Here is a 9,106-nt window from a genome sequence, read left to right as displayed (position 1 = left end):
CTCTGTTTATTACTGTGTGGTGCTTTGTTTTGTGAAGGGTTGGTCATGACTTTGGCCTCTGTTTTTGTGAATCTTTGAACTATTTGATCACTTTAGGGATGCCGGTTTTGAAAAGAAATATGAGAATGTATGTTGTTAGAGATGGGATAACATGACCATGTGATCAATTTTCCTCTGCTAGCAGATGGAGTTGTAATGATGTTTATTTAGCTTACTTTTTTTCGTTACAGTTGTTAAGTTTAATAAGTTGTTAGTCGGTGCAGCAACACAGTTTTTAATTTCTTTGCTTCTGGAGAGGCCATGATGCAAATTTGACTTACAAAATAAGTTTATCAGGTCAATGGGAACTCTTCAAGCTATCATTATAGATTTATCATATTCAATGTTTGCAGAGTTCATCTCGGAAACTAAAGAATTACAATTTGAACAATTTGATAGACTTTACATACAATGGCAAACTAAAGAAAGGCAATTTAATGGCGAACAATTGGTTGATATACTTCAAATATCTTTGTTCCTTGTCGTGCTTAATCATATGAAGCCCAAGTCATGAAAATATAAACTTTTGAAGATCTTGCACTCAAAACAATTGAGAACGGTTCCATCTGATTAGTAATTTTTAACACAATCATTGTTTCATCAATGCAAGACCATATAAGTTGGTCTCAAACCTCTGGATATGGTCTAGTATCAGAAGCCTTGTCACTTCCTTCATATTTCAAAAAGCGTCAAGATATGAAACCTTCATGATGATATATGTACCAAACGCTGAGAAAGTAAAGATTATGTTGGAAATGGAAATCGCTAGCAGCTTTTTTTTTTTAAATTTTTTTAGCCGGATATGTTATACTGAAGCAGGAAAGAGAACTTACATCTATGGTACCGAGCTCAGTAAATAAATGGTCGGCTTCTCGTATTTTGCAATGGAGTATAGGGTTGAATTCTGCATTCCATCACAGACCATGTTCACGTATGACGGAACACAACAGATCCAAATTGCAGAAGTTGAAAGTTGAAAACACTAAAAAATATTAGAATTAATGAATCTAGAGAGAAAGAGCTAAAAACAATACAATTTCAAGCGACAAATGATTCGGAAAACAAAACGAAAACAAAAGAATAAGTAAATTCAGTCAGACCATTAAAACCTCGGGACAAAACACAACCTTGAAAAAGAGACATAGATTAAAAAAAATAGAGAATCTTATTAAGATGATAACCCAAAAAAGGTCTGAGCAATATCAGAGAGAGAAATAGAGATTTGGAGCTTACGGAAATAAAAGAGCTGTCATCAATGCAAGTTCTTGGAGGGTGTTATAGTGCACATATGATCAAAGTAAGCTGCTAGCAAATCACATCAAACACAAAGAATCAATCAATAAATCATAGTTGGGAAGTATAAATTAATCAAAAAAAGCAAAAGGAACAATGACTTACCAATATCAAAGAAATATCCTTTGATGAAACCCAACACTTTCTCATCGTAGTGATGAGTGATGACTGATGAGTTCTATCGGAGGTGATATCTATTGTAAACAAATTCACCATTGATGAATTTGATGCTTGGCAGAGAGAGACTTTTGGGATTTTTTTCGTTGGGGCTGTTCATCCCAAGAAACGAAGATATATAAAGGTCAAGTTTTAGTCGGTTACTTTGGATTTAGCTGTGGCCAATTTAATTCAAAAGAGTGGGAGAAGTTGTTCATAAGATGTTAATGCTTGGATTAATGTAATCTGAATAACTGTAGTCGTTTCAGAGAAGAACACCGGTGGTGGTGAGATGTGAAGAGACAGAGCTACGGAATCTCGAGCGACACAAGGGAGAATGAAGCAAACACTAATATGACATGAACTTCTTAAGGAAAAACAATAACAGCTCATCGCATTACTCAGATCAGAATACGAAGCCCAAATAGAATACTCAATGAGAAAACAGCTTAACATTGGTAATGATAGAACGCCACGTGCCACAAAATGCACCCTCCATTGCGGAGAGAACCAAATCTATAACTAACCCGCGTTACGCGCGGAGATATTTTGATTTTCAAATGTTAGCTATTGTTTTGGAAGTTATATTCTGAACAACAACAAAATTCTGAATTGTACGTTTGTATGAATACATATTTTCTTAGAAAAAACCAGAAAAACCTATACATTTTTCAGATAGATATTTGATATAATTTTCACTAGATTTTAATCTGCACGTCCGTGCGATATTTTTTTATTTTATAAATGTATTTGATATTATTATAAATAGTGTAAATATATAATCTCTATTTTAGTATTATATATTGTGTAATTCTGTAATATTATTATTTATATTTTTTTTATTCGATAATATTATTATATAGTGATTTATTTAATACTCCCTATGTTTTAAAATATAAGTAGTGTTACTTAAAAACACTAATATTAAGAACATTTTTTTTTAAAAAAAAATATCATTTAATCAATAAATTCAATCAATTATAAAAAATTTAACATTATTTCAATGGTCACACAATGTCTAATAAATGAAAAGGTGCATTGAAATATGTAAACTACTTTTATTGTGAAACAAATTTTTTTTTTTTTGCTAAAACTACCTACAATTAAAAACAGAAAGAGTACACTTTACTTTGTTATTAATTTTTTATTACTTACTAACATATTTTCGAGTTAGGTACAATAAAATAACAATATGAAATAATCAAATAGATAACATCTTTTGAAATATGTTTTTTCTTTAATTTATGCATTTTGTTATAATACATTTTAAAAATCTATTTATTATATTATAAAAAATTAAATATGTTTATGATAATTTATATTTACATGTTGTGTTTAAAAAATATACATTAATATGTATTAATTTAGTATTTTATGGGATTTATAAGTGAAAAAAAATCGTTTATTTAAATAATATAACAATACTATTTTAGTAAATTTTATACATAGTAGCATCTATCATATTATTTTAGTAAATTTTATTGATATAGGATTTTTTTGGGATATCATGATATTAATTTTTTTTTTGTTAATTAAGATTTTAAAATATTAGGTTGCTTTAATTTTTACAACATATATAGTTTTTTCGTGGTTTATTTCAAAAATTTATTATTTATTATCTATGATTTTATCTTTTGCAAATTTTGAAATATTATTATATTGAGTTTGAATGTTTATTTTCATAATTTATATTTTGTCAATAAAACTTTGAATAATTACACTACCATTTTTGAGTTTGGAAGATTTCATGAATCTTGAATTTGTTTTTGTTACTACATTAATAGATTATTTTAAAAAAAAATAATTGAATTTTTGGTAATATTTTCTAATTTTTTTAATAGATTTTGTTATAATTGTTTGACAAAATATAATTAAAATTTGATTTGTCATTAATATTTTAAATGAATTACTAAAATTTCATAGTTTCTAATAACATATTTGTAAATAGTATATGAACAAAAGGTTATTATATACTATAATATTGTTGAAAGTTTCAAAATAGATAAAAAAGATAATATGTAGTTATAGATATAAAAGTTTAACCTATATTAATAAATTTATTTTTGTATAAAACTATTATATAGTTTACGATTTTTTACCCATATTAAGGATGAGTGATAATTTATTTAAATGAAACAATTTTAAGAATTTTGTTTTTGTTAATTTACCTATTTAATATAATTTTTTTATATTTAATTCATATAGAAATTCTTTTTTTTATAATAAAGAATATAATTGTAGAATTTATAAAAAATAATTATATAATTTTTATTTTCTTGTTTTATAATAAAAGTTTAGTTAACATTGATTTATAAAAATATTATATTACTAATTTTGAAATAAATTAATATGTTATTTTTATGACAAAAAATTAATATGTTATTTTATAAAAATATTTAAATTTTTAAGTAAGATTTTGTTAGATTCTTTCTAAACATATTTTGTTATAATTAAAAAAAATTCAAATTTATAGTTGGTTTATTATTAATATAAATAACCAAATGTGTTATATTAACTAATTCTTTAATTGGTCCTACTATGACTTGTTAAGGTAGATAAAAATAGGATCCTAAATTAATATATTAGATTTCTTATATTGTATATTTACTTCTTATTTGTTTTTTTTATATTGTAGGGCACTTCTTTCAAATAGTCATTTTTGAGTTTTTGTCACAAAATAGCTATCAATAAGAAAAATGACCAAAATAGCCTACTTTTATTTTAATTTTTTAATATTAATATTTTATTTTTAAAAATTTGAAACCCTATCCTCAAAAACTCACCTCTTATCTCTAAAACCTAAGTCTAGATTACTTAACCCTAGGATATAAATGTATTTTTTCTTTTTAGTAAAAACCTAATGGCTATTTTGTGACAAATACTATATCATCTCTCCTAGGAAATTTCTCTATGTTGTATATTTATTTATTCTATTTTTTTTTTTGCTTTTATATTAAACAGTAATATTACGATAGATGTTTAATATAATATTTTTATTTCTTATATTGTATATTTGCTTATTATTTATTTAACTATACATTTTTTCCATTTAACTATACATTTTTCGGATAGATGTTTAATTTTGTTTTTCTATTTTTTTTATTGTATATTTACTTACTTTTAATATTTTCTTATTTTTTATATTTACTTATTCTGAATTTCTTGCTTTTATATCAATGATAATATTATGATATATATTTATAGTAATATTTTTATTTCTTATATACTATATTTACTTATTATTTATTTTTCTTATATTTTATATTTACTTGTTATAATATGTAACATTTCTATTTCTTAAATTCTATATTTTTTCTATATTGTATATATTTAATTATAAAAATATTTGCAAATAATAACAACGTATAAAGTACATTGTTTAGGTAGATGTTTAATGTTGTTTTTCCATTTCTTATATTGTATATTTTTTTATTATTTAATTTTTTCTTATATTATATATTTACTTATTCTATTCTTTTTTTGCTTTTAATCAAATGGTAATAATACTTATACATGTTTAATGTAATCTTTATATTTCTTATATTGTATATTTACTTTTTTCTTTTCACTATACGTCTTTAATGAATGTTTAATGTAGTTTTTATATTTCATATATTGTATATTTATTTATTATTTATTTTTATTCTTATATTAAGATATATATTTAATGTAATATTTTTTTTTCTTATACTCTATCTTTAATTATTATTTATTTTATTATACATTTTTCAGATAGATGTTTAATTTATTTTTCTAGTTTCGATATTGTATATTTACTTATTGTGTATTTTTTCATATATTGTATATTTAATTATTTTAATATTTCGATAGATGTTTAATATAACATTTCTATTTCTTATATTGAATATTTACTTATTATTTAATTTTTATACATTTTTTCAGAAAGATGTTCAATTTAGTTTTTTTTTTCTATTTCTTAATTGTATTTTACCTATTGTTTCATATATTGTATATTTACTTATTCTAATTCTTTTGTTTTTATATCAAAAGATAATATTATGATAGTGTAATATTTATATTTCTTATATTGTATACTTTTTTTCTTATATTGTATATTTCTTATAAAAAATATTTTCAATAATAAAAATGTAAAACTATGCATTTTTCAAATAGATGTTTAATGTAGTTTTTCCTTTTCTTATATTTTATATTTAATTTTTATTTAATTTTATGTTTACTTATCTATTTTTTATTTTTATATCAAATTGTAATATTACGATAGATGTTTAATGTAATATTTCTATTTCTTATATTATATATTTACTTATTATTTATTTTATTATATATTTTCAGATAGATGTTTAATGTATTTTTCTTAGGGCGCATGTCTACCAGTTCATCAGATATGAGGTATATGATGGTAAGACAGCGTTCTTTTGGTTTGATGACTGGCTGCAGCAAGGGAAACTTATCGATATAACTGGAGCAGCAGGCACTTATCATCTTGGCGTGGCTCGTACTGCTCGGGTGTGTGATGCAGTCTCGTAGGAAGCTTGGAATATAAGAGGACAGAGAAGTCGTTTCTTCCATGATCTCTATGAGCGAATTCTCAGTACTCCGGTCCCTCACCTCTTTCAGGGACAAGATGTTGTGCTGTGGAAACACTCAGATGGAGAATATAAACCTTATTTTTCATCGGCCAAGACTTGGGAGCAACTCAGAGAGAAAAGGAGCAATGTGTTTTGGAGCAAAGGCATTTGGTTTCCTCAAGGAGTTCCACGCTTCTCCTTTATTGTGTGGCTTGCAGTAAGGAACCGGTTGTCTACGGGGGATAGAATGAGAGCTTGGGGAATTCATCAGAGCTTTATGCTATGTGGAGAACGAGATGAGACAAGGGATCATGTGTTCTTTGCATCTCCTTACTCCTTCACGGTTTGGGATACATTGGTGAATCGTCTGAGTGGCCACAGGACTGACCATGACTGGACAGTAACGCTGCAGTTTGTTTGTCGTAACAGTCTGCACGTAGTGGACAAGACGCTACTGAAGATGGCATTCCAAAGTTGTATATACCATTTGTGGAAGGAGAGGAATGAGAGAAGACACGGCACTGGCTACCGTTCAGTAGAGCAATTGATCCGGCTCATACACAAGGGGATTCGAAATCGGATCACTTCTCTGAGCTACAAAGAGGATCACAAGCTGAGGGGACTGATGCAAAGATGGTTTGAAGTTACAGCTTAGTAGAAGGAAGACTTAACCAATTTTGTTACAGCATTGTAAAGTTTTTTTTTAGGCTTTTTTAGTCTTTGTAAATGCCTACTCATTCTACTTGATCAATAAATTTCACATTTCATCAAAAATAAATGTATTTTTCTAATTCTTATATTGTATATTTATTTATTATTTATTTTTCTTATATTTTATATTTACTTATTCTAATATTCTAATAGATGTTTAATGTAATATTTTTATTTTTATATTGTATATTTACTTATTATTTATTTAACTTTACATTTTTCAGATATATGTTTAATTTAATTTTTCCATTTTTATATTGTATATTTACTTACTGTTTATCTTTTCTTATTTTGCATATTTACTTATTCTAAATTTTTTGCTTTTATATCAAAGATAATATTACGATATATATTTAATGTAATATTTTTATTTAGTATATACTATATTTACTTATTATTTATCTTTTCTTATATTTTATATTTACTTATTCTAATATTACGATAAATATTCAATATAATAGTTTACTTCTTATATTGTGTATTTACTTATTATTTATTTTACTATACATTTTTCAGATAGATGTTTAATTTATATTTTCATTTCTTTATTTTATATTTACTTATTCTAATATTACGATAAATATTCAATATAATAGTTTACTTCTTATATTGTGTATTTACTTATTATTTATTTTACTATACATTTTTCAGATAGATGTTTAATTTATATTTTCATTTCTTTATTTTATATTTACTTATTGTTTATTTTTTACTCCCTCCGTTCACGAAAGTAAAATTTTCCAGAGTATGCACGCTTATTAAGAACTTAATAAATGTTTATAATTTTATTTATTTTTTAATTTATTATATATTTTCCAATAACTATCCACCAATGAAATTTAATCAAATTCAAATATTCTCAATTAATGTTTTTCAAAAGTATAAAAAAGTACCTTAACAATATAGGAAATCTATCTTTGTGAAACAAGCAAAAAATTTAAAAAATCTTACTTTCAGGAATAGAGAGAGTATATTTTATGTTTACTTATTCTAATTTTTTTTGCGTTTATATCAAATGATAATATTATTATAGATGTTTAATGTAATATTTCTACTTCTTACATTGTATATTAACTTATTATTTATTTTTCCTTATATTGTATATTTACTTATTATTGTTTAATGTAATATTTCTATTTCTTATATTTATATTTACTTATTATTTATTTTTCTTATTTTTTATATTTACTTATTATTTTTATTTTACTTTTTATAAACAATGCCACGTGGCTTCTTTTGGAAAAAATATTTTTCGCTGATGTGGACGCTCTATGGAACCTCAAAAGGTTCCTTTTATATATTTTTATACTAGGGATTAACCCGGACTACGCCCGAGATTTTTATTTTTTTTCTAATTTAAGTTATTAAATTATTTATATTTAGGTTATGATAATATCTAGTACTTGTTAAATGATAGTATAATGTAAATTACATCCATTATTTGAAAATAACCATTTGTTGTTTTTATTTTTTTTTAAATCAGAAATTATTTTTATTTAAAAACATTATTCATATATAATATAATAGTTTAAGTTTGGAAGATTAAACTATATATATAAACTATGTATATGTTTTAAAAAATAATTTAAGATATTATATATTCAGTAACTGAGTAAAAGCTGAATTTTTTATCTTGAAAATGAAATATTTATATTTTTGTCTTCATGTTATACTCACCAATCCAGCATTGATATTTATAACTCAGTATGTTTTTTAAAAAACTTAGTTTTAAGTAATAAACGAATTTTTTGACCAAAAAAAAGTAATAAACGAATTTAATAAATTAAATTCATCACCTATAATGTTCTGTAAACTATATTTGAAAATTCTCTAAAATTATATTTTAAGCATAATATTACTATTATTTAATTTAAGTTATTTTAAGCATAATATATGCTAAACCAACTTAAATTATATTTACAATAGGACCATCCTAAACCGGTTAATAAACCAAAAACAATACTAAACCAACATGAACCAATACCTGATTCGGCGAGGAAAGAAGTGTTTCAGGATAAACGCTTGAATGGTTATTAACTGTAATGTTTTGATCATGAAAGAGTTAATATGAATATTAACAATAAATTATGGATTAGATTAATTTAAATTTGTAAGAATACTTTTGAGTCTATTGAAAGCAATTCAATTCCCATGAATAAGTTTGGCTTTTGGAAGTTGCGTGTTTCCCAACAATGAATCCACCTAACAAAAAGTTCGTTGTTATGAAAAATCTCCTTCAAGGTCATTAAAGGTTTTTGGGACGGCAAGAGTTGATGTTGGAACCATTTTTTTGCTCGAGTGCTCTGAAGTTTTCCTTGATAGTGTGAGGTTGATGTTGATGGAATAATGAATTTTAT

At 24.3% G+C, this 9,106-nt stretch overlaps 1 long non-coding RNA gene across 3 annotated transcripts; it reads right to left on the bottom strand.

The window, feature by feature from the left end:
• Positions 1-348: 348 nt before the first annotated feature.
• On the bottom strand, positions 349-1,892 carry LOC106316740. 3 transcript variants are annotated; one of them, XR_001264947.1, is made up of 4 exons: positions 1,438-1,892; positions 1,273-1,341; positions 873-943; positions 349-768 (listed from the first exon to the last, which is right to left on the bottom strand). It is a non-coding gene; the product is annotated as an uncharacterized LOC106316740 (long non-coding RNA). The 3 variants fall into 3 exon arrangements; XR_001264946.1 differs by having other exon boundaries at positions 349-1,021; XR_001264945.1 differs by having other exon boundaries at positions 349-943.
• Between the last annotated feature and the right edge of the window lie 7,214 nt (positions 1,893-9,106).

The sequence above is a fragment of the Brassica oleracea genome, chromosome C9 (genome assembly GCF_000695525.1).
Source record: "Brassica oleracea var. oleracea cultivar TO1000 chromosome C9, BOL, whole genome shotgun sequence".
NCBI classification, from domain to species: Eukaryota; Viridiplantae; Streptophyta; class Magnoliopsida; order Brassicales; family Brassicaceae; genus Brassica; species Brassica oleracea.
The sequence above is the reverse complement of the archived record's forward strand: the minus strand, read 5'-3'. Positions and strand labels throughout refer to the sequence as shown.